The sequence below is a fragment of the Alligator mississippiensis genome, chromosome 4 (genome assembly GCF_030867095.1).
Source record: "Alligator mississippiensis isolate rAllMis1 chromosome 4, rAllMis1, whole genome shotgun sequence".
In the NCBI taxonomy this organism is placed as follows: domain Eukaryota; kingdom Metazoa; phylum Chordata; order Crocodylia; family Alligatoridae; genus Alligator; species Alligator mississippiensis.
In genome coordinates this window covers 186,000,635-186,025,277 of record NC_081827.1, presented here as the reverse complement: position 1 = coordinate 186,025,277, position 24,643 = coordinate 186,000,635, and the positions used below count along the sequence as shown (strand labels likewise).

At 41.0% G+C, this 24,643-nt stretch overlaps 1 long non-coding RNA gene across 1 annotated transcript in view; it reads right to left on the bottom strand.

Moving 5' to 3' along the window:
- Positions 1 to 242: 242 nt before the first annotated feature.
- LOC132249892 (uncharacterized) overlaps positions 243 to 24,643 on the bottom strand; it is a 39,622-nt gene continuing 15,221 nt past the window's right edge. The window contains exons 2-4 of the long non-coding RNA XR_009461365.1: positions 11,052 to 11,250; positions 5,569 to 5,682; positions 243 to 747 (exon numbers count right to left, since the gene is read on the bottom strand). This is a non-coding gene — a long non-coding RNA (uncharacterized LOC132249892). The remainder of the gene's footprint in view (positions 748 to 5,568; positions 5,683 to 11,051; positions 11,251 to 24,643) is intronic.

The window sequence follows — 24,643 nt, the reverse complement described above, 5'->3', positions numbered from 1 at the left end:
TCGGGGGAGAAGGCTACTTATCTTCCTAAGATTTATATTGTAAGCACTTGGTAGACAGCATCAGGGAAGTACAAAGTACAATTGCAGAGGCAGGTTTGCGTGAATGAGGAAACTTGCTGCATGCTCCTGGCACGGCTAAGCAGACTCACAGCCTGTATGAAGGAGGAGTGTAGTTTTGGACTGAATTTTAGAGTGACCAGCCCTTGTTTGGACCTTGTGTTTTTCCAGCGCCTCCTCATAAAGTTTGACCTGTTCACCCTTAATTGGAAAGGCAGATAGGACTAAGTTAAAAAGGCATAACACTGAACAAGGCTTTTATTTTTTTCTATTTAGTTCCTTTGGTTGTGTTGCCTGCAGGGAACAGGGAGAAAAGAGAATCTAAAATGTTTTGAGTTGGCAAAGAATAATTACAACCATGCACAGAGGAGGGAGAGGAAATGACCTGTTGCGTCTGACAAAGGGAAGGGTTTGTACGAGTTAATAAAGAACACACCCTTGTGAAAGAGACTAATGGGGGCGGGGGATGCTGTTTCTTTAGCCCTGTGGCTGGCCACGGAGTGCCTAATTCCAAACAACTGATGAATGTATTAGAATGTGTTTATAGGGAAGTGCTGAAAGTTTTCAGTGCCATGGCTGATGTTTCCAATAGTCTAGTAGTCAGACTAAAAAGAAAGAATATAAGGTCTTCTGCTGATTTATGCGTTTAATCCCCCAGCTGCAGACAGTTGAAGCAGAAATGCGGTGAATCTGAAAAAACAATTAAATGAATGAACTGTTCAGAGAAAGTGTGATTGTGTGAGAATTATTAGCCCATCCCCTGGAAATGTAACAGCCAGTAAAATAAGCATTTGGTGCTATTTCTTCTCACCACCGCACTGGAATTTATAATGAGTTGATGGCATTCCAATGCATTCTAAGGAAAGGTTTCTGTTGTGCTCTCACTGTAGCTCACTAAGATCCTTCTGCAAATGGCTGGATGCAGAGCTCTTGACAAAAGACTGTCTACGAACAGCTGTTGCTCTCTCCATCAATGTGGGTTAGGGCACAAAGGTGGGAGGGTTGTAAACTACAGCACCTGGTGGCCAATGGAAGAAACATGGCCAGTGTTCCAAGGACAAGCCTTTTAACTGGCCCTCATTTCTGGAAATCAATGTGAAGAGAATCTACTGAAAGTATTAAGGAACAGACTTCAGCCTACAGCTGGCTTAGTCCTGCAGTCAGCTAATTTTTCTTTTTCTTTTTTTTAGCCAGAGCAGACATTGCAGGATTACTATTATTTCTATTCCAGTAGCCCCAAGAGAACTCCCTGTACTAAATGCTCTTTATTCACAAAAAAAGAGGAAATTATTCCTGCCCTGAAGAGCTTATACTTTCTATATACAAAAACCACAAAGGTGGAAACAAGGAATCACTGTCCTATTTTATAAATGGGGAACTTATTCAGAGAGAGGAGTCTTTAGTTGACCCACAAATTGAATTGTTATTTACTCAGCCCCAGTTTACTGCTTTCTCCGCTTGGAATTTTGCCTGAGTGGAGTCTACATGTTTTAGCACAAAAACCAGATACATTAAAACAAAAGCAGAAAAGAATATCTAGCTTGGTGCAGTGGGGAAGTGAATCTTAGAACAGCCAATCTGCTGCCCCACACAAATTGTTAGAGATGCACTAGTCCAATGACTGAGCCCTGGATGGCACTTGAGTCTTAACTCTGAATTTCTTGATGTAGTTTAACCCTGCCCTCAAGTGTTATTTTAACACAGTTTCTTGTGTATAAATATTTAGCAAGTGCCTGTGTCAAATGCCCTTGCCTCAGAAAAACAGTACCATGTCTTATTGCATCTTTAGGAAAATATTTTTTTAACCTCTCCTATCTTTTAGCCAGGAGCGTTCATGAGCTGCACAAAACTCTGTCTTCTCTATATTCCCTATCCTGTCTTACCTACTGTCCCCATATGAGGAGTAGATTTTTTGTCATGCTTAACTGTAATGTTTAAATGGCCATACAACTGTCAAGATTTGAATTGGGGTTGGTTGGGGGTGGAAGGGAGCTTTTCCAATAATTATGCTTCTTCCAGGCACATACAGCTAGGTTTCAATCCACTGAATTCAACAGGAACAAAACCAAATTCATAGTTTTTATGAAGTCACAATAGGAAATGTACATGTTTGGTCTTAGAGTCAAAGGAGTTCTGGACAACTTCTTACCTGCAGATAGGGAAACAAGAAAAAAACACTCAAGAGGAAACTGATCTTGCATCATATAGACCCACAACATAAGACCAGATCGTATGGAATAATCTACATGTTCTAAAATGGGATTAGAAATGCTAAAGTGAAAGAAACTCAGTTTACTGTATATTTAGAGTACACAAAACAAAACTTAGCTGGCTACTAAGAAGCTTTATTTTTTCAACTGGTAATGCATAGAATAGTAAAAAAAAAATGTCAGTGACTGATTTACTAGTTTTTAAATCATTTTCATTCACATTAGAATTTGTTGAAACATTGTCTGCACAACAGCTTGCAAAACAATGTCATTTGAAACATGACAAGTGTTCATTTGGGTTGAACTTTTCTAAATTTTGACAAATCCCCCAAAGTCTTCAGTTTGTATTTTTGTTCTTTCCTTTATCTTCCTTCCTATCACTTTTGTTTCTTTTCCAGTTCACAAGAAGAAAGAGAGGCTGGAGGGAAAGAGGGGAGGGGGGTATTTTTCTGAGGGTTTTTAAATTAGTTTTTTATTTAGTTAGTTGATAGGGTTGGAAGGGACCCGAGCAGATCATCAAGTCCGACCCCCTGCCATGGGCAGGAAAGAATGGGTCTAAGGACCCAGCTCGGTGATTATCTAGCCTCCTTCTGAAGACCCCCAGGGTAGGAGTGAGCACCAGTTCCCTTGGAACTTGGTTCCAGATCCTAGTTACCCTGACTGTGAAGTAGTGCTTCCTGATGTCTAGTCTGAACCTACTCTTGATTAACTTCTGGCCGTTATTCCTAGTTACTCTGGGTAGTGCTCGGGGGAACAGGGCCTCTCCCATTCCCTGCTAGTCCCCCCTGGTAAGTTCATAGATGGCCACCAGATCCCCTCTCAGCCTTCTCTTGTGGAGGCTGAACAGGTTCAGGTCCCGTAACCTCTCCTCGTAAGGCCTGCCCTGCTGCACCCTGACCATGTGAGTGGCCCTCCTCTGGACCCTCTCCATGCTGTCCACATCCCTCCTGAAGTGCGGTGCCCAGAACTGGATGTAGTACACCAACTGCAGCCTGACCAATGTCGCATAGAGGGGGAGGATCAACTCCTTGGACCTGCTCGTGATGCATCTGTGGATGCATGACAAGGTGCGGTTGGCCTTACTGACCACGTCCTCACATTGGTGGCCCATGTTCATCTTGGAATCAATAATGACTCCAAGATCCCTTTCTGCCTCTGTGCTGACGAGAAGGTAGTTCCCCAGCCTGTAGGTATGCTGCTGGTTCTTCCTCCCTAGGTGCAGTACCCTGCACTTGTCAGTATTGAATCCCATCCTAGTCTCATCTGCCCACCCCTGTAACATGTCCAGATCTAGTTGTAGCCTGTCCCCCCTACTAGCATGCCCACCTCACCCCACATCTTAGTGTCATCAGCAAATTTGAACAAGGTACTTTTCACCCCCTCGTCCAAGTCGTTGATAAAGATGTTGAACAGTATGGGTCCAAGGACCAAGCCCTGGGGGGGACTCCACTGCCCACATCCCTCCAGGTCGAAAATGACTCATCCACAACCACTCTCTGGGTGTGGCCCTCCAGCCAATTTGCAACCCATCTGACTGTGTAGACATTGACACCACATTCACCTCTTTTTTTTAATGAGAATGGGGTGAGAGACAGTGTCGAAGGCCTTCCTAAAGTCCAGAAAGGCTACGTCCACCATGACACCTGCATCCAGGGATTTTGTGCCCTTGTCACAGAAGGCCACCAGGTTGGTCTGACAGGACCTGCCTCTAATGAACCTATGTCGGTTGCCCCTAAGCATAATCTCCCCTGCTGGCCCCTTGCAAATGTGCTCCTGGATAATTTTCTCAAAGATCTTCCCCAGGACCGAGGTAAGACTAATGGGCCTATAGTTACCTGGGTCCTCCTTCCTCCCTTTTTTTGAAAATGGGGACCACATTGGCCTTTTTCTAGTCCTCTGGCACCTGGCCAGAGTACCAAGAGTGCTCATAAAGCCGCACCAGGGGCCCACAATGACCCCTGCCAATTCCCTCAGCACCCTGGGGTGAAGATCATCTGGACCTGCTGATTTAAACATGTCCAGCCCCACCAAAAGTTCTCTAACTAGGTCCTCTCTGACCCTAGGCCTGGCAATGCCTCTCTTGAGACTGTCCAGAATTCCGGTGCAGGGGATGTCCCAGTCCCCGCTCAGAAAAATGGAAACAAAGAATTTGTTAAAGAGGTCAGCTTTTTCATTTGGTTCAACCACCAGATTGCCAAGCATGTCCTGCAGGGGCCCATTAGCCAGTGCCTTCTTTTTTAAAAAGGACTTCTTGTTATCTTTGATCCTGGTCGCTAGTCCTAGTTCCGTCTCTGCCTTAGCCTTCCTAACAGCCCCCCTACAGTCTTGAGCAATGGAGGTATAATCCTCTTTGGTGATAGCCCCTCTCTTCCACCGGGTGTACACCTTCTTTTTAGCTTTGAGACATTCCTGAATGCCTTTCGTGAGCTAAGGGGGCTTTTGAGCACTCTTGCCCCCTTTGATTCCCATTGCGACTGTCACCCTTTGGGCTTGGATGATCGTCTCCTTAAGGAACGACCACTCGTCTTGGAGTCCCAACTCCCCTATCGTCCGGGACCTCAGTGCCTCTCCTACTAATCTCCTTAACTCATTGAAATCGGCCCTCCTGTGCTGGATAGTGAATTCCAGTAGGCAATGATCACTATCACCTGGGTGGTCGAGAACCAACAGTCCCCTCACCAGGTCGTTGCCTGTGGCCAGGACCAGGTCCAGCAAGGCATTTCCCCTGATGGGACTGTGCACCTCCTGGGTTAGGTGGAGGTTCTGTATCTCGGCTAGGAACCTACATGAGTGGTCAGACCTGGCTGACTGCTCCTCCCAGCAGATGACCAGGTAGCTCAGATCACCCATGATGACCACATCCCTTGACTTAACTGCCTCCACGAGCTGACCTGAGAATTCCCTGTCCGGCTCTTCCCCCTGGTTGGGTGGTCTGTAGTAGAAACCCACCATTAAGTATTCTTACCCAGAGCACTTCAGTCTGCCCCTCCTCTGACCGCATCTTATTTGTTGAGGATGTGTATTGCTCTTTGACGTAGAGTGCCACACCCGCACCTATCCTCCCCATTCTAGCCTGCTTGTACAGTCAGTAACCCCTAATGTTTACCACCCAATCATGGGTTGAATCCCACCAGGTTTCAGTGAGCCCTACTATGTCCAGGTTTGTGTTAGCTAGCAGGAGGGCAAGTTCCTCTTACTTGTTCCCCATACTATGAGCATCAGTGTAGAGGCATTTAAGGCCTCCTATGGGTGCTTGCACCACCCCCTTGATCCTAGGACTATCCAGACCCCAGTCACTTACCTGGGTACTTCTTGTGCTTGTCACCTGTCTTGGCTGGGAAATGTCCTCGTGTCCCCCTGTGGCCCCATCCCCTGGTGAAGATAGTTTAAAGCAGGCCGTACGAGATCAGCCAGCCTAAAAGAGAAGACATGCTTGCCTTTAGGGGAGAGATGAAGCCCATCCCACCCGAGCATGCCCCTTGCATGAAAATCCGGGTTGTTGTCAAGGAACCCGAGGCCTGCCTGGTAGCACCAGCTCCAAAGCCGCCAGTTGATCACTCTGATGCAGGCCTTATAGTGCCGTCCGTGTCTACGTATGGGAAGAATAGAGAATATCCGTGGCTGCAAATCATTTAATTTAAATGATTTTTAAAAATTCTGCATAAAACTTTCAAGCTAAATGAAGAAGCAGAAAATATGTAGCATTTTTATCAGAAAAATAGAGTTCCTACTTCTTTGTTAACAGTGGTCTCATCATAGGAACAAAGGTAGTTAGCCATATTAGTTAGAAGTTAAGAAGAGTGCTCATTGCAAGAGTACAGGTAAAACTGTGAACCAAACCCTCTGCATGCCATAGGCAGCTTGTTTTTCTCCTGACTTCACTTACATTTGGCATCAGAAAGGTCTACAAGCCAGAGATGTGCACTAACCCAGTGTTCTCCTTCCAGGACTCCATGCCTGTCTTCCATTCTCTTGAATCTCCCTCTATTCGTCTCCACACAGGCCCTCACCTTCCAAATGTTTGTGCATGTCCACAGCTTTTCACAAGTGAAGAGTCTCATTTATATCAATGAGAATGGAGTTAAAATCAATGCTCAAGTATAGACAAGGTTAGGTGGGGAGGGACTATGGATTACAGTACTCAGAATTTTACCTGGGCTTTTCAAGCTGTCTCTGAGGTGTCATGGCAGAGGAGTTACGACATCTTGCTATGGCTTCAGAGTTGTATCTGAGACTTGTTCCAAACTTCTGCCAAGGCCACCCCCAACCAACCACACTGTAAAAGCATACCTGGCCATGCAGGTTGGGGAGTCAAAATGTGGCCAGGCATGATGCTAGCCACATGACTTGCCTGTTTGCCAATGGCAACAGAAACTGGTATGCCTACATTGCTACCAAGCAATGGGTCTTTTACTTCAGCACATCCTTTGCTTATCTTGACGTCTGAAAAGCAGCTTATCATCCTGATTTTTTCTGACAGCCCTGGTTATACTCTTTGCCACTGAGTTTGAAATGAGATCATTTTCTCCCTCTTTTTGGATGGTTACTTTGCCTTTGCCCTTGACTATCTACCTCTGGCTTGGCCAGTGCCTGCCCTCCTCTTGGTCTAGTCACACTCTAACTTATAAAGGACAGAATAGCTACTGCTTGGGCCTGAAACAATAAGCACATGCTACTTCCAATCATCCTGATTTTTTTCTTTTAAAAAACTTATCTTATTATGAAGGGAGAATATAACTCAGTGCCCATCAACCATCTTTGGACCCTTTTGATCTTGTTAGCAAGTCCCAAGATAGAGCTGCCATTTTGCCCCCAATCATCTCATTCATTATACATGAACATGAGGTGACTCATTTTGAAGTATTTCTGGATAAGAATGACCTATTTTTATGGCTGCAGTATAGTTCATTATGAATGCCTAATGATTTCATCATGCCATTACACAAGGGTTGCCACTTGTCCCCAAAAAATTGTAGAGCAAGCTGGAGATTAACATATTTGGTGTCAGAGGTCTACTTTTGTAGGACATAAAAAGCCCTGATGAATACTTGTTAAAAATTTATAATGTTGTTGTTAGATCCAAGTTATTCATTAATGAATCCCATGAACGAGTTAGAAATTCACTGGAAAAAGTGCCCTGGTTTTCAGAGGGGCCAAGCACCTGTAACTCTCATTAGCTGCAGTTGGAGCTCAGCATTTCTAAAAATAAAGTGTGCAAGTATATTTAAATAAAATCAACCCCAGTGGATCATGTTAGCAAAAAATCCCAACCCTATAAATTTTTTACCAGTACAATTAATGTAAAGGGAATTTCTATGATCACATTTTATGGCCACTAAAGGAAAGGACTGGAATGAGCCTCTCGGGCTTTTAAGTCCATAAATCTTGTAATTTATAAGAATGTAAGCACCTTTTAACAATGTTTTGTAATATATACTATCCCTGTGACACAATAAGAGGGTAACATCATGCAAAATTAGCGATTGTTCACTATAACTGTTGACTTGCCTCCTCCCCTTCCCTTCATGAAGACTTTCATTCTCTAATACAGATGGAGGCAGAAGAGCCAAAGTACATGCGGACCTGAGGGCCCTGACCCCCTTTTGGGAAGAGGGCTTTCACCTGCAGTGTGGAAAGTTTTACACGTGTGTACTCTTTCCTGCCCAGGGCAGGGGGTCAGACTCGATCTGTTGAGGTCCCTTCCGACCCGAGCACCTATGGATCTATGAATCTATGTCCATCATCTTAGGCCCCCTCCCAGAAAAAAACAGAAGTCAGTGCCTACAGGTGGAGGTGAGACAAGACATATCATGGTCATACTTAGGAGTTCAACAGAATTTGTCCTGAATACAGGTGTGTCAGCACTGCATAGAAGCTCCCATAGCTATTTTACTACTGGTGCAACAAACTACTCAGACTTACATAACATGGAACTAGAGAGCACTGATTGTTATCTATATTAGTACTTTATTCTTAGTGCTACTGTAAGGAGTACTGGTGTAGAGACCTACTTACAGGCATGAGGAAAAATTTAAAATCACCTCAGTTCAGCAAACTAAGGAAACACACATAAACTAAGAAAACACACACAAACTTGCAGAGCTGTCTCATTTTTAGCTTCCATACTACAAAATAATTCCAAACTATTCAATATCATGTAGAGGTATGAAAGATGCATATATGAGTTTGCTTTGTAGGGTTTTTTTCATTTTCCTATCTGAAAGAATAAAATTAATCAGAACTTCTTTAACACTGATAGCAAAGATGTGAATTTCAGTTAACTGACCCAAAGAAGACAGATTCTGCATGACTTTTATAGGCTAAATTAACTCCAGTGATTTAAAAAAAAGTTTTTTTGAGTTTAATCTTGGCATTACCTACTTTCGAAACTGTTACCAAACCTGTGATCAGGAGGCACGGGGAACCAGAAATGTACTGGTAACACTAGAGAGATCTACTGCTGAAAATATCACAAGTGTATATTGATCTGTTATTGACAGCTGCAACTATAGATGCAAGAAAGGTGACACTATAAAATGCAGCAATGCAGATGTCTCAGTCTTCCATTGAAGCCACAAGAAACTAAGAATTAAAACTGATAAAGCAGAAAAAGACTGAAAACCTGACAGAAAACACTCTCTGTGGCTTCTTACACATTAAGAAATGTTAACAAGAAATTTTCACTTCTGATACTAACAGTTTAGTAGCACCACCAAGAATGCCAGTTTAGATAAGGCTCCAGCAGCTTTGGCATGTATATTGCTATTTTCATTCATTTGCTCTAGACAGTATGGCCCTGTCTAAATCCCCTTCAGGCAGATAAGTAGTGCTTGTGGCCAAAGTGAACCACATACATGGTATTTAGGACCATTTATATGGCTTTTAGATCCCAACCCCTCCTGCACAATTCAATGTCTTTTCAGCAGGCACTGGAGAGATCAACTCAAGCTCTGTTGCAGTGCAAGTGTGCCCGAGAAAGCCAAAAAGTCCATGACAGTCTATAAACTACTAGTCACTAAGATGAGTAGTGTACCCTGGGGTGGGCAAGTGAAGCACCAGCCCCAGGCACCCACTCAGTAAGGGCGCCTGCAGTATCTGCCCCCCAGCAGCAAAAAGAGCACTCTTGTGTTGCTCATGCAGCAATAGCCAGATACATGAACCTCACACTACTGCTATAGTAGCAACAGTCAGGTCAAGGAGACCACACTGTAGCTGACTATAGGTGGCAGCAACACTTGGGGACTGTTTCAAAGCCCCCTGCATAGGTAAGATTCCCGCTTGGACCTCCCTGGTCATCCAGAACTTGTCAACAACTGCTTGCCCCACCTCCACCCCCTGCTCTTCCTTAGGGCTTGCCCAGGATGCAAACCCTGCTGGTTGTCTGACTAAAAATAAACCACTACTAGTAAATAGTTCATGAGGGAGAATAGCCAAGCCCTCCCACCCTTTAGCCCAATAAACCTTGCCCAGAGAATGAGATATCCTACTTCTAGGCCCCTCAGCTTGTAAGTTTTAAACCCCCAACTTCAAATTTGTAGCAAATGGCTCTAATCAGCAGGTTAGGCAGGGTCAAGATTATTTGTCTTCCTTCCTAGGCAGCCAAGAAGAAGAGATATGTGAGGCCAGAGGGAAGGTAGGCTACAGGAAGCTTGGCTCTGGGGTTAAGTGAGCTGGATACCACCCTAGAAGAGTGGGTGCTCAGGGCTCTGTCTCCTACTTCTATCCCTTAGTAGCATTTCTGCATTTTGAATGCAATAATTGCATAAACATGGAAAGTACTTATACCCTTACCCTGTAGGCCCAATTCAGTCTTCCCTATATCTGTGGACAATATACACCATCACTCTTCCCACTTGAGTCAAGGCCCAGCAGAAGAGTTTGCAGGAGAGGGGATCTATTGTTTTAAACTAAGTTAGGTGGGATATGCTGCTGTGGCATGCATAGGCTCCTTTTCTTTACTGGTGAGCTGTGATGTTGATCTTTACAACTAACACACAAAGTTGGAAGGAAGCTCCATTTGAGCTTATAGTCCCACTGGGCTAGCCCCAATAAGGGCTGGTTAAGACCTGTTTCTTAGCCAACAGCACATAAGGAAGCAATGTAGCCAGCACAACCACATCTGGCCACCTTTGAAATCCCAGTCCGAATTACTAAGTACACATTTATAGCTGCGTCAACCTGGGACAGCCTTGGCACAAATCCAAAGCAGGACTTGAACTCATGCCTCCAGAGCCATAGCAAAACATTTAACTATTCTACCAACCCACCCCTAAAGCACAGGAGAAAAAAGGCTCAATCCCACTGTAAGTAAGTTAGAGACACTATTAACTATGGTTCTTTGGAGTAAATCAAACTGGTTTCTCTCTCCAATGCTGAAGATATCAGGTCTCCCACATCAGATATCTGATATGCATGCAATCAGGAAGTTGTTACACAAACCACCTCAGGATTGCTCTTGCGAAGTGAAAACCCTTGAGACACCAGGTTAGATATAAAAGTACAACGAATTAAAAAACCCATAAAGAAATAAATTCCCATGGACAGATTTGGGGAACATGTTACAGCCAAATGACCTCAATGCAGTTTCTTTCTTCTTTTGAGTTAAGGCAACAGTAAAGCTGCATTTTTCATAAATAGGAACACCCTAACTTCGTGTTTTTAAAGCTGTCTAGACAGTAGAGCAAGACCTTTTTTCAAAGCACATAATCACTTTTCCATTTTCCCTTGCATTGGAGGACATTTTCCAAGATTAGATAGAAGCTGGTAGAACAATATGTTATTAACCTTGGGTGTGCCTCAGCACTTTGGCTCTGTTTGTCCAAGCCATAGATGCCTTTCTGTCTGATCGTACATCTCTCCTTGTTCATGCTTTCCTCTTTGCAAAATAGTTTCTTCTCTACAGCCAGTAAAAAGTTAGATAAAATTATCTACAGGGTACACACATCTCAGAGTTGTAAGAATAGTGTCGAAGGAATGTTGGCTCCTGTAAACAAAAAGAAAATATTTTTTGTGTTAGAGATTGTCACTCTGACTGTAAAATGCTGAAATCTTGCCAGTTTCTAAAAGGCCACTTGACAGTAGCTTTAGATAAGAGTTTTTTGCAGTTGATCTTAATGAAGCAAGTTGGCTTGAGTTAAGGCAAAATGGCTGCAATTACTATAAAAAGGAGAAATAATACACACTAGAGATTTGTGGGTGCTTCTCTTGCTCCAACCTAGGATTCTCCCAGAGGATAACCCTTAATTCCCCAGGGCCATTTTCATTTCTAATTGCAAACCCACAGGGATAGCTCATCCTAGTTCAAACAGGCACATGCAACCCATTGGTATTTTTGTGAAGGAAACTCTTGGAGTGCTTTGTCTAAAGACACCTCTTGTGCTAGAGGACATGCTGTATATGATGTGACTCATCTACTCTGTGAACTAAAAAACCACCCCCCAAAACAACAAAAAAACTATACTGGATGAGAGCAATAGGTCAGCCAATCAAGTTTCCGGTTACCATCTGCACCTCTGGCACCTCAAAGCCAAACTATTGCAAATATTTTGCAACTTGCTCAAAGCAGCTCACTCACCTACACTAACTTTCCCTTGTTAAAAACCAGATCTACCTCTTGCGCACACAGCTTCCATAGCAGATATATATAGCGGAGACAATGAATGAAAATTGTCCCACCTGCTCACCACCACCTTTCTAGGCAGGTAAGACCCCATGCAATGGAAATGTTAACTTTCTTTTATCCAGGGGTAGCAACATACTGTGAAGATCCTGTCTTGTAGACCCCAGGCAAAACGGAGGGCAGGGTGGCACCTCAGAAACTAACTGTTTGAGAAGGGCATGAACTTTCATAGGCAACAACCTACTTCATCAGGTGCTAGGAATGGATGAAGTAGGTTGTTGCCCATAAAAGCTCATGATCCTCTGAAGCAATCAGTTTCTAGGTGCCCCCCTGCCCCGTCTTCTTTCTGATTTCAGACAAAACCAGCTAACCACCTCTGCACATCCCAGATCTCCACTCGTCTAAAATCTCATAAAGACAATTTTTGTGCAGTGACCTGTGCTCTACGTTGCCCGAGGTAACAGTAGTACAGTTGAGCCAATTACATAAAATTAAGTCAGCAAAAGTTGAAGACCAATAGGCTGATAACAAACTAAATTGTTTAGGTTTAAAGAACTATAATATGGGAGCTGCTGGGGAAGTCATAGGCTGGTAAGACTACTGTTGCCAAAGATTTTAGCAACAGGAAGAAGTTTTTATATTTGAAATGACAGAGTCGTTTCATTGCTTAATGTCAGTTGGATGAGGCAGCTGCCCCTTCTTGATCAATTTTTGTCTGGAGTCACTCATTAAGAGCATGGAGGCAAGCGAGCTTTACCATTTTGGTGGCCACTCCCACCATCTCCTGAGACCCCTAGATCTACCAGGTACTATTGGCTCTTCATTTAAAGGCCAGCTGATCTGGCAAACAACTTCACCTTTGCAGTGCTGCTCTGGACCTCTGAGGACAATGCATTCATCAGGCTGATTCTAATAGGAGTTGGATATGTTGTAGCTCTGATGAGAGCATATCCTTTGCTCAGTGTTAGCCAGCAACAAGGCTGCAAATGGAAGTCATTATCGAATACAGGAGCTTCACTGTCTCCTTCTGCTGCTCATTATTTGTGTATTTGTCTTCCTTCTGTTTTAAAGAAAACCCAATCCAATTTCATCAACTGACTCAGCTTTTTTCCTCTTCCCTAAAAAGAATGAGTAATACCATGCAAAAAAACCAACAAGGGGCTTTCTTTATAAAAAAATTGTCACACAATATTAAAAAGGAGAACAAGCACATCATTAAAATGAAAACTCAACTTAATGCCTCATATTCCAAATGCTCCATTTCCCTTCTTTTTCTGTACCATTAGCAAGGAGTTTAGAAGTTTTTAATGGTAGCTGTTGTGATAGGAGTAAGCCAGGAGTAACCTGACACAAAATTTCAGAGCACACTTAACTATTAGTACTGTAAGATTGATTATGAGTTATACTTTAATATCATAGGGTACATACACATGTACTAAGCTGACTTAACTAAGCCAATTTAACTAAGCCATGTCAGACATACACATGTACAGCTCCTTGACATGGTGGCAGCCACCTTGTGAGCTAAGTCCACTTAATAATGTTACTCAAGATAATATACCTCAAAGGTGTATTATCTTGTGCTACATTTAAGTTGACTCTACATGTGTATGCATTGACAGTTAAGTCATCTTAACTGTCAGAAACTTAGTATGTATGTATGCACCCTTTGTGTACCCAACACACGCCCTTTTCAACATAACATGGGACAGTAGGCTGGTCTATGCCTGCACAAGGAAAATAGCAATAGCTGTCCAAATACCATGTACATTAATTCTGGGTTAGTAGGAAGAATTCAGTCTTTAAGCAGGTGCCCTGTGGAAATGTATTTTCTTAGGTCTGGAGTAGAGGCTAAATTTTACCCTCCAGGAAATTTAAGGAAGCAGAACTGGAATAAACTGGAATAGATCTGTCTTATATTACCCTCTCTGTACAAGTAAAGTGAGCAGTTTTCATATGAAATATAGCTTGGGGACTGTGTAACTGGTAAAGGGCTGACAATCAGAGATCTTTCCTTCTTAGCCACAGTCTTGTGTGACGTTGGCCTACTATTTTAATCTGCTGTTTTTCACACACATATATACACACACATACACACACTATATTGTAGTAAATATAGGTTAGCATATATACACTATAGTTATACTTCCCCTATAACTATATGATGTAGTATATTCTATCCAGAACTGCATGCATGCATGTGTACGTTGTCACAACCCAATTATAGCAGTGCCCATGCCACAAGCAAGACATACTATTTAAAGCAGTTTTATTTTGCACTAGGTTAACTAAGGGTTAACAAAATGATAGTAACAGCCTTCTCCGCTGTGCATGCCAACAAGAGATTTATTGCTGCGCCACTAACAGAAACGGAACTTTAACCTTCTGTGCTTTACATAAATCATTATAACTGGTCAGAGTAATACAGGGAGTAGCCCTAAAATAACACCCTAGCGAAAACCGCTATATAATTGGCGATTCTAATTAAATTTATGACGTGGCGAAAAGCAATTGGCTATTACACAAATAAAACCCGTTTTTTATTTCCGCAAAGTCGGAGACCTCCGTACACACCTTGGAGACCTCTAAACATACGTGTCAGAGTAATTAGACAATTTGATCACTTGTCTAAGTTCCCCATCTCGACCCAATCTCAGACGTAAATCAACGACTGCCGGCCTGACCATTTCTGCCTGAACGCTTCCTGAACACTTATGCAGACCAACCTAATGAACTCAAAGCTGTAACTAACCAAGTATCTGACCTCCATCATTCACCACCTTGATGGCGTAAGTAAACAATCTTGCTTTGCAACCGATAAGCGTCCGCCTAATTAATTCCACTCCAAGCGTCACAAGTACCCGCCTGACGGCCTCTAAGGCTCCGGACCCCTCGCTGCAGTGCACAGCAGCGACATACATATATATATATACATACACACCATACTAAAGTGTTTGTCTATCTGTCTGCACACACAACACACATAGGGTGTATACCATGTAACATTTTATATACACATATACAGTGTGTGTATATGTGTGTTTAAAAGCTCTCTCTCACATGCACACTCACACGCTATAATATAGTAAATATAGTTTTGTATATACACACACACACTATAGCAGTGGTTTTCAACCTGTAGTCCATGGACTCCTGGGGGTCTGCAGACTATTTTTAAGGGGTCCACAAAAGATGATTATAAGTCAAAAGTTTGTGAATACCCTCACAATTCAAAGCAGTCTACACCTCTATTCGAAATTGTTTAGAGGGGGCCGCAAATGAAAGAACATTGAAAACCACTGCACTATAGCCATACTTCACTTCTAATTATATGATGTAGCCTCTTTATCCAGGTGTGTATATAGTTATTTCAGTAAATTAGAACATAACCCTGCAAAGGAGAATATTCATAAGTCAGTTTGCAGTCTCCTCACTACTTCTCTTATTGTTATATAACATGGCCTCTTCTATCCTATCCAGGTACATGGCAGTCATTCCTATTGGTTAGTTAGTTATTTGTGCTCAATTTAAAAGTTAAACCAAAAAATTAGAGGAAGCGATATGAAGGAAAACTTCAATTGGCAAAATTATTAGTAGCACAGTAGGGTATTGCAAAGTCACCACCGCATCAGGTCTTCTACTCTGCTTTGATTATTACCATAAGAAATATCCTTTTGGTCTCAGACAGAACCTTTTTTTAAAAATGACGTAACAGAAAAAATAGCATCATCCTAATACACCCATTTTGGGGAGCTCAGAAACAGACTCTTTCATGTATTTAGTGCAGTTAAATGAGAAGATGAAAGCACTTCCCTTGGCCTGATCTAGTTAGCAGTTACTGTATGTTGTTTATTCTATTCTTTGATCAGGTCTATACAAATACATATGCAAGCTGCTATGCATGATGTTGTACAGAGGTGGAAGTCCAGTACAAGCAAATATGCAGATTCAGTATAACTAAATTATCTTTTGTCTTCAGCAGATGTTCTAATACAACAATATTCCCTACAAGACCAGGGAACATCCGCAAATAAGTGGCTCCACAAACTTGGAATTACATTGTATAAACTATGCTCTGTTTGTTCTCATAAAAAATGCTGAGGTTCTAAATATACAATAGCATACAATTCCCCTCACTCCCCTTTGAGAAAATTTTCCCTATCGAGTGGTGGCAATCATCCTATTTCTAAATCCATGACATTGTATTCAGATCTGAACTCTCTCTCACTCGCTCTTTTTTTTTTTTTTTTTTTTTATATAAAGACTTTTAGAACCATTTTCAGAATGGCATTCTCAGGACATCTTCAGAAGTCCTAATGACCTCAAGGACAGTGGTAATTAAACTGTATTAAGCAAAAATAGTTTTGGACATTTTTTCCCTAGAATGGTTATTTTTACAGCATTGAAAGGGCCTTAGGGACGGGGTCTTATTAGCATATAAATTTCCCCCCCTCACCATTCTGTGCAAGAGTTCTTCCAAGAAATTTTGTTTCTTAATTAAGAAGAAATCCATCTAATTGGTTAAGGGAGAAACATTTATTTTTATATACAAAACCTTTTCTGTTTCTAAATTGCACCTGGTTCAGGTAAAGGAAAGCCTAGGCTAAAACGTCACAGAGAAGTCAATTTCCTAGCATTCTCATTTTGTGGGTAAGGCCTTTCATTACACACACACATAAAAACTTAGGACATCTAGAGAAGATTCAACCCATACAACCCTGTAACTAATGCCATTGTAGAAAATTGGAGCCATAATTCACTGGTGAATTTTAGTTTTAATTCTCAAAGGTTCAGTTAGTCCTCATTGCTCAAGTTAAAAATTTAATAGATTGACGTGCCCTTGGGATAGTATTTCTGAGCCCATATGTACTTCTGAGCTCACATATGTACTTGTATAGATGGTAGACCTGATCAAATAATAGAATAAAGTGCAGTAACTGTTAACTAAGGGAAGTGCTTTCATCTTCTCACGTGCAGTATGTAGCACAATGGCAAATTGCTGATCCACTGCAGAGCTGCATGGCAGTAGTTGTGCTCTGCCCCATTGCAACACTCTACCTTTATGCTACATCACAGGAAATGCACCATAAACAACAAAAGAGGATCATAAACTGGAGTAGAGCAAGGATGGGTGGGTGGGCAACTAGGGCACAAGCCCTGGGCACTGCCTATGGTCAGGCTGGGCATCAGAATGGAGCAGGAGGTACCTCACCCCTCCCAGCCCCGTGGTTGCAATCCTGGCCAGTTATACCTCTGAACTGGAACAGTAGAAAATCCAATGTTGCCCTGACTTCAGGTTCTGTCTACAAACAGTGTTTTTTAGAATATACCTGGAGCCTGTTCTCCCTGTCAGGATGCACGTTTTGCTCCAGTAACACCACTACAAGTTGCACAGATGCAGGCATCAACCAAATCACAAAACTCTGAGCCTCAATATTTCAAACACAAAGTTTCTGTTGCTTCTGGTTAAGAACTTGGCTATCACTTCATAAATCAGCACCCTGCTGTCTTCCATGTTCTGTAACTAGACACTTTGGATTGAAACAATTCACAGCACAGAAGAGGCATGAGCTTTCTTTGGTTATCTTAGTGGCTGGTTAATATCAAAACCTTGTTTTGCCCATTTCTGTGACAATGTGTCTAAGGTACTTTGCCCAGAGCCAGAACTCCTCTGTTTAAATCTTTAACTTTCAGAGATTATCTCCATTTTTGAGCACAGAACCCAACATAAGCTTTTAAAGACATATTTATAAGTACAGTATCTTGCATCTGATGTTGAAGATACTTAATGATGTGCTTAACTTAAAGCATCTGAGTGGTCTCATTGATTTAATTATGTGCTGAAAGTTGTGCACGTGCATAAATTTTTGCAGGATTAGAGCTAAAATTTTAAGTTACCATCCAACTGTAAAGCTCACTATAAATAGCAGTGGTGCCTTCGTTTAGAAATATTTCAGATGTCTCTTATCAGATTGTATATAAATATGTCCACAAAGCCAATTATAAAACAGACATTAATTTAAATGTTTCTTCAAGCAGCCCATACATTTCAGGGGAGAAGAAAAGTTGGTTGATATTGCCAGAGTCTTTCTTGACCCAGAGCAAAATTCAGGTGATCTCATCCTACATCTATCAAGAATGAAGGAGTATATATAAATAAATAAGGGATAGAAAGTAAACTTTGGTATCTTAAGTGCCTATTAACTAATGTTAAGTGACAAATACTTTAGTAGTTGAAGATACATACAACCAGGGGTAAACAAATTCAATATGATTAGGACTACCACAATGGCTAGGATGATTGAATAACTGTAGGACTATTAAAACAGTCCAACTATGTGCCTTAGGTTAGGTTAGTGGGACAATTCATGTTGTTAATGAATAGTTATGTGAAAAAGGCTGCAGGCCTAAGTCTTTTGTTGTCTCGCACTGGAATCCTAACACAGAGGCTGGAATTTTTTACATACACTCTAGCCAGTTTAGTAGCAGAAACAGATAAAACTTGACAAATTAACATAACATATGCCAAACAAAAAGGTGACCTTCAACCTTCAGTCTTACAACATGCAGCAATCACAGACTACAGCTTAATTCATAGTACTGTTCTGGTTTTCACAGCTACTCCATCTGTCTTCAAAGTCCACTGGCACAACCGCACTCTGTAAGGTGCAGCAGATAGGAATTAGTGTTTGGTGCTGCTTGTCCTACAATATACTCATTCACACACAAACCCAGTGCTCCTAGGGAAGCATTTTCCCAGGATGAGCATATTAATTTTTATACTTTCTTTTGGTGGGGGGAGGGATGGGGGGAGGAGAGAATTATGAATATAATTTTAAAGTTCCCTCCATGTCAGGAGGAAGATTGGTTGAAACAAAAAGCATTTTGATCATTCAGTTCACTCTGTATGAACTCCAGCTACTTTCTCTTTATTTTGATTTTTCTTTCGTTCCTTTGATTCTCCTTTTATATCCATCCACGTAATATCAAGAAGCTTAAACTTGTTCCTGATAATGGGAGGTGGTAGTCTACTGTTATGGAATACATTGGATGTTTTGCCTGAGACAGGACGGTAGGAACAGGTTAAATGCTTCACTATCAGTAAACCATAAAGTATCTGTAAATAAATAAATAAATAAATAAATACTTTTCCAAGGATAAGGCGAGGATTCCTTATGTAGACTTCCACGATCCACAGCACAGAGAATGTTCAAGGCTGACGTTTCAACAAAAAAGGGCTTTGCAGCTTTGTCCAAATATGGACAAGAAGTTTACCACACAGCCACAGAACCATAATAGTATCCATAGAGATTGTGTACACTTATAACAACAATAAAAGTTATTCTAGATATTGGGAGCTGCCTTTTTTCTGGAAATAACATCAGAAATAAGAATCATACTGTTCTTTTTAGGGAATACTAATATTAATCTCTAAATTAGAAACCAAATATCTATTGCATGCTACCAAAACAGGTATGTAATCTGCACTAGAAAGGCATAGTTAAACACATTGTGGTTTAAATGAAAGAATAGTGTACATTTTACTTAGATATTCCTGAAAGACATCTCAGTTTTTAATCAGTTAATAGACACTCAGTTTATAGATCCCCCCACCCCACCCCTGCCCCCGCCCCCCCAATCAGTTCACAGACTACGGAGCAAAAAACAAACCAGAAACTCAGATCCAAATATTAGCAAATTTTGTGGCTGGCTCCACCTCAGTTATGAACAGACTCTCTATTTTTAAATTGTTTATTTTAATGAAAACAATTTCTGCAGACATTTGCATTTCTTTAACAATACTGCTTTTCCTTTTTATTCTTGGAGCACTGGTCTGGGCATGGGCCTTTCAAAAGGTTCACCTTTGTTCTCACTCTTATTCAATCAGTGTCATCAGTGAACTCCTTCTGACTGCAATGGAAGCAGAACAAGGCCAATGGGTAGAGGCCATTGTGGTTCTCAAAATCCTACCTTCTCTCCGTTCAGTACTCCACATATTTCCTTCATAGAAAGGTAAACTACAGTCAGCTTGAAGTTCAGCAAAGCTTCCTCCAGGGAAGCTCCATAAGATTTATTTTCATCTAAGACAGATACATTTAGAAGCTTAAATAGATTGCCCATATCCATTTTGAGAAAGTAATGAACGACTGATTTTGATCTCTCCTGTCAAACATGTCTGAGGAAGTACTGGAAGCATGAATATCCTGAAGAAGGTTAGTTACTGTTGCTAAGTTTCTACATGTTGGTCCCATCAGTCAACACAAGATAAGCAAGCTAGTATTACCAGCAGTTACAGATAATAAGGCAAAAGTGCCCCTTAAACAGCTCTGTACATATGTTCCTAGGTATCCCTGAGGGAAAAGTCATCACCAGACATTTAACAATAAGCTATAAAAAAGTTATATAGATTTAAATTTCCTGGTAAACAAATGGAACATCTTCTCAGATTTGCTCAATAAATCCTAAAACTTAGCAAGCGATAGCCCCTCTAAAGGACACAGAAATCTGAGCGGCTCCTAACTGCTGAGAGTCTGTCAGTTGGACCTAGGAAAGACAGCTTAGCTCTGCAGAAGTAGCTACTCTCAACAGGGAAATTTTCAATGCATATTGTAATGAGGCACTTTTATAAAATGGGGGACAATACCTGTAAGGTACCAAGGCTGATTATCATCACTTGATGCTGCCTTGATAAAGTAAAGCAATGTTGTTAAATATTTCATTTGCATTAAGGGGTTGTTGGCTGTAGCCACATTGGTCCAAGGACATAGGCAGAAAAGATTCTTTGGGTAGGTGTGATATCTTTTCTTAAACCAACTAAATAGTTGGAAAAATGTTCTTTGCTAGTGTTAGGGCACAAACACCCTTCTTCAGGCAATGGGAGATAATGCAGAGTGTACCATTGCTTGAAGAAGGGTGTTTGTGCCCGAAAGCTTACAAAGAACTTTTTAACAACTATTTAGTTGGTTTAATAAACGATATCACATCTGCCCAGAGAACCTTATTGCCTATGTCACTTGCATTCATTTATTCTAGCTAAGCCCATTTCCTAGTGCAGTCAGACAGTTGGCTTTCTGGACCCTGCAGTAATTCAATATCAGAGCTGTTTGCTACATAAACCTTCACAGTATTTGTTCTTAAGTGGTGGCATGGGTATTATGCTGAGCCGTCATGTGAGGTGGATTTCTCCCCTCCATTATAACTAGCCACCACCTACTCCAGAACCTATAGAGAGAACTAGCTTTGCCAACCAATACTTTACAAAATGAGCTTTGTGTTGCCTGTGCCAGGATTTGAAAAGGTTATAGAGGATGTAGTGGGTAGGGCAGGGACAATGAAAGCATTATGACAGAACTACTGCATAAAGGATCTGAAGACATCGATCTTATTTTTAAAGTTAAAAACAGAACAAACGGCAGGCACCTACTGCAATGCTCTTTTTTGTTGCGACTCCTTTTTACAAGCTATATATAAACAGGAAACCATGTCTTCATAGCAGGGACCTGACAAAATACTACAGTATAGGCATAGATTATCTTTTAAAAGATAAATAAAGTCACACTGACGTCCTTTGTTTATTCGCTTCTTTGTTATTGCTTGTTTATACTATAGAGAGTTTGGATGATGTCTTGGCTAGATATTAAAAACTCTACTTGCCCATCCATCTAACAGCTTGTTTGCTCTCCCCTGAACTTTGTCATTTCAGATTTAAGGAGTGAGAGAAGACCATTATTTTCTCCTCAGCAGCTATCTTGTTTTAAGCAAAGCTTCCCTGAAAACTTGGTGTGTTCAGGAATATAGGTTATAGATGTGTTGGTCTGAGGACATAAGCAGGCCAGGTTCTTAGGGTAAATCAGATATCTTTTATTAGACCAACTCAAATAGTCAAGGAAGCTTTTTCATACTAAGTTGCAGTGAAATTTTGATGACACTGTAAAATGCAGTCTCAGAAATTGCAAAAGAGCTTAACAGACAAACGTTTCCTGTAGGAATGGGGCCTTCATTTTCTTCAGCTGCAGGTGTTAGCAATGTCAGCTCTCCTTATGAAATATTAGTAAAATAAAGGAAATCACTACAAATCATCAAAAAGTGGAAATAGGTGTTTCCCATTTACTATAAATCTCTGATGTACAAATGGGGAACAACACCTGAATACCTCTGAATGCCTTTCAATATCACTGTACTCTCCTAAATAAACTGAACATGCTGAGGAGAGAGTATATCTTTTGAAAATTAACCCCAGTCCAGTCTTAAGAAAATGAGCACCTTCAAAATACCAAAGAAAAAGTATAATAATTTTCAATTAATTACAAAAAAAATGGTGACTGGCTTCTTTGTTTAAACCTGGTGGGACACACTGGTGTAACACAACAGACTTCAGTGCCATTATGACAGAGGAAAAAAGAAAATGGCAGGCTGAACCACAGCAACAGTTGTTTTAGTCCAGTATCCCGTGTTCAATACCTCACCTGATTCAGAAACCCTACAATATGCAATTACATATGACTGACCCCTAAGAGAAGGTCTCCTTCTAACCTCCAGCACTTAGAGATTGTGTCATGCCCCAAAGAAGGAATTTCTCTACTACAAGACTCAGGCTTGTTATGACTGTGTATGTGCTTGTTACCTTTACCCAAAAGCCCAATCTCTTTAAATCCTGCTGAAGCCCAACCCTCTATAGCACCTTCCAACAAAGAGCTCCCATGGTTAACTGGGCATAGGACAAATTAGCTGTGAATGGTCCACTGCTTCTCTCTTAATCTCTACCTGGAAGCTTATTCCTTACATGAATGAATCTCAATGGAAAGAGGAACTTGAGTATGTTAATAAGCCTGGGAGACATTTTTATTTCCCCAACATCTCTGTTATTAGAAACCCAATCTGATTAATCTGAAGTGTTCAGGATTTCAAAACCTCCAGTAAAATCTGTTCCTAACATTTCCGTTCCATTTTCAATACTTCTTAGTATACCAGGGTCAGGTTCTCAACCATAGCCTCATGCTGCTCATTTTTAGCTTTGAAGACTGCACGTCATCCATTTTCATGTAGCATTCTTTTGGGGCTGCTACCAGAAAACTCCTCCACTGACCATTGATGGCATTTGTTTTCCATGTTCTACCATAAGACATGGGATTTGCTAGCTGCTTTCACTCCTCCTTTCACATGCCCATTTGATCTTAAGAAGAAGAAATACTATGTGTGAGAGCCACAGCTCCACTAAGGTTACTGAAAAACCACTTGGGTCAGACTTTCTACCGGTAGAGACTGTAATCGTTCCACTATAGTCAATCAGCCATGGAAAATTACAACTACTTCCTTATTTCTACTGAAGTTATTCTAGAACCTTTTAGTCTGATTTGAGTCTGTATTTAAATCTAGATTACACATATGGTATGCATACTTTTATCCTATATTGTAGTTTGGTTACATCTAACAGCTGATTTTATAGTCTGACTATCTACACAGATTACCATTTTAAAAAATGAGCTAGGTTGCTATTCTGCAGTGGTGTTTGCCCATACAAAGCCTTTGTTGACAAGATGGGGTCACTGGACAATTTGTTATGTTGGCATGCAGTTGCCATTGATTTTAGCAGGGCTGTGTGCAAAGACCACCCACATACAGCAAATTGTATGCCTGGGCCATAGTTTGTTACAGAAGTGAGCCCAAAGCCAGGGAATCTGGATTCATGCTATTCCCAATGGTTTTTCTTTTGAATAGGTAGGGTATAATTACACCTGGTTTTCACTCACAAGAATAAAGTCAGCTGTAAGATTTAAAAAATAAATTTCAGCATTCTCAAAGCTTAGCGGCATTCAAAACCAGGGTTTGGATTCGGCATCATCCTTCCATTGGCAACTTTGGAGACTCAATTCAAGGCAACATAAAGAGAACATCACTAAAAATTGCATTCCGCTACAATATTTTCTCAATCAACAAGAAATATTATTATTAAAAAATATTATTATTCCAAAAGTTCTCATGGATAATTATACCCAGTTAAAAATACTTCAGATAATCCCAACAAACAGATGGTATTAGAGTTGCCTTCATAAGAAAACTTGGGCTAAAGATATGTCCTTAAAAGGTGCTGCTAAGGACACTGGGTGGCTTATTTTCATATATTCTAACCCTACTGACACAACCTATTATGCAAATGCTGAGAAATACAATAAACATCCCTGCCCCTATCCCCAACCACTGCAAAAAGAAAAGCTGCAAATTCATAAGCATATACTTGAAATAGGCTTGTTGAATTTTTATCAGTATCAAAGGTTAGTAATGACTATGCCACCAGGCAGGGTAAAATTTATTCTTACCCAAAAATTTGCCTGTGGGATCTAAATGGAATTTTTTCCTATTTGTCTGCCAGGCACGAAAACACTTGTTGCTTATACTGGAAAGATTGGACATTTCAGTTTTTGTTATATTTAGATTTCTTTAGTACCCAGATATCCAGAGAAAAGTTAAATGCAATTCCACTTCTGTTTATTTCTTGAAGATATATTTTCTTCTCTTTGGCTTTACTGTTCATCCCATCTAATTCAGAGTTAGATTTTTCAGAGGAGCTAAAACAAGTAAGAAATGCAGATTAGATCTGGGGTACAGCTATTTCTCTAGTCTTAATCACAACTATTATTATCTTTCTGAAGACAGGATTAAACAAAGCACTAAAGTAAAACATGCTTAAGTCTTGCCAGAGATATGAAAGTTCTTCTTAAGTCAGGGGTGGGCAACCAGCTGAACATGCACCACAAGC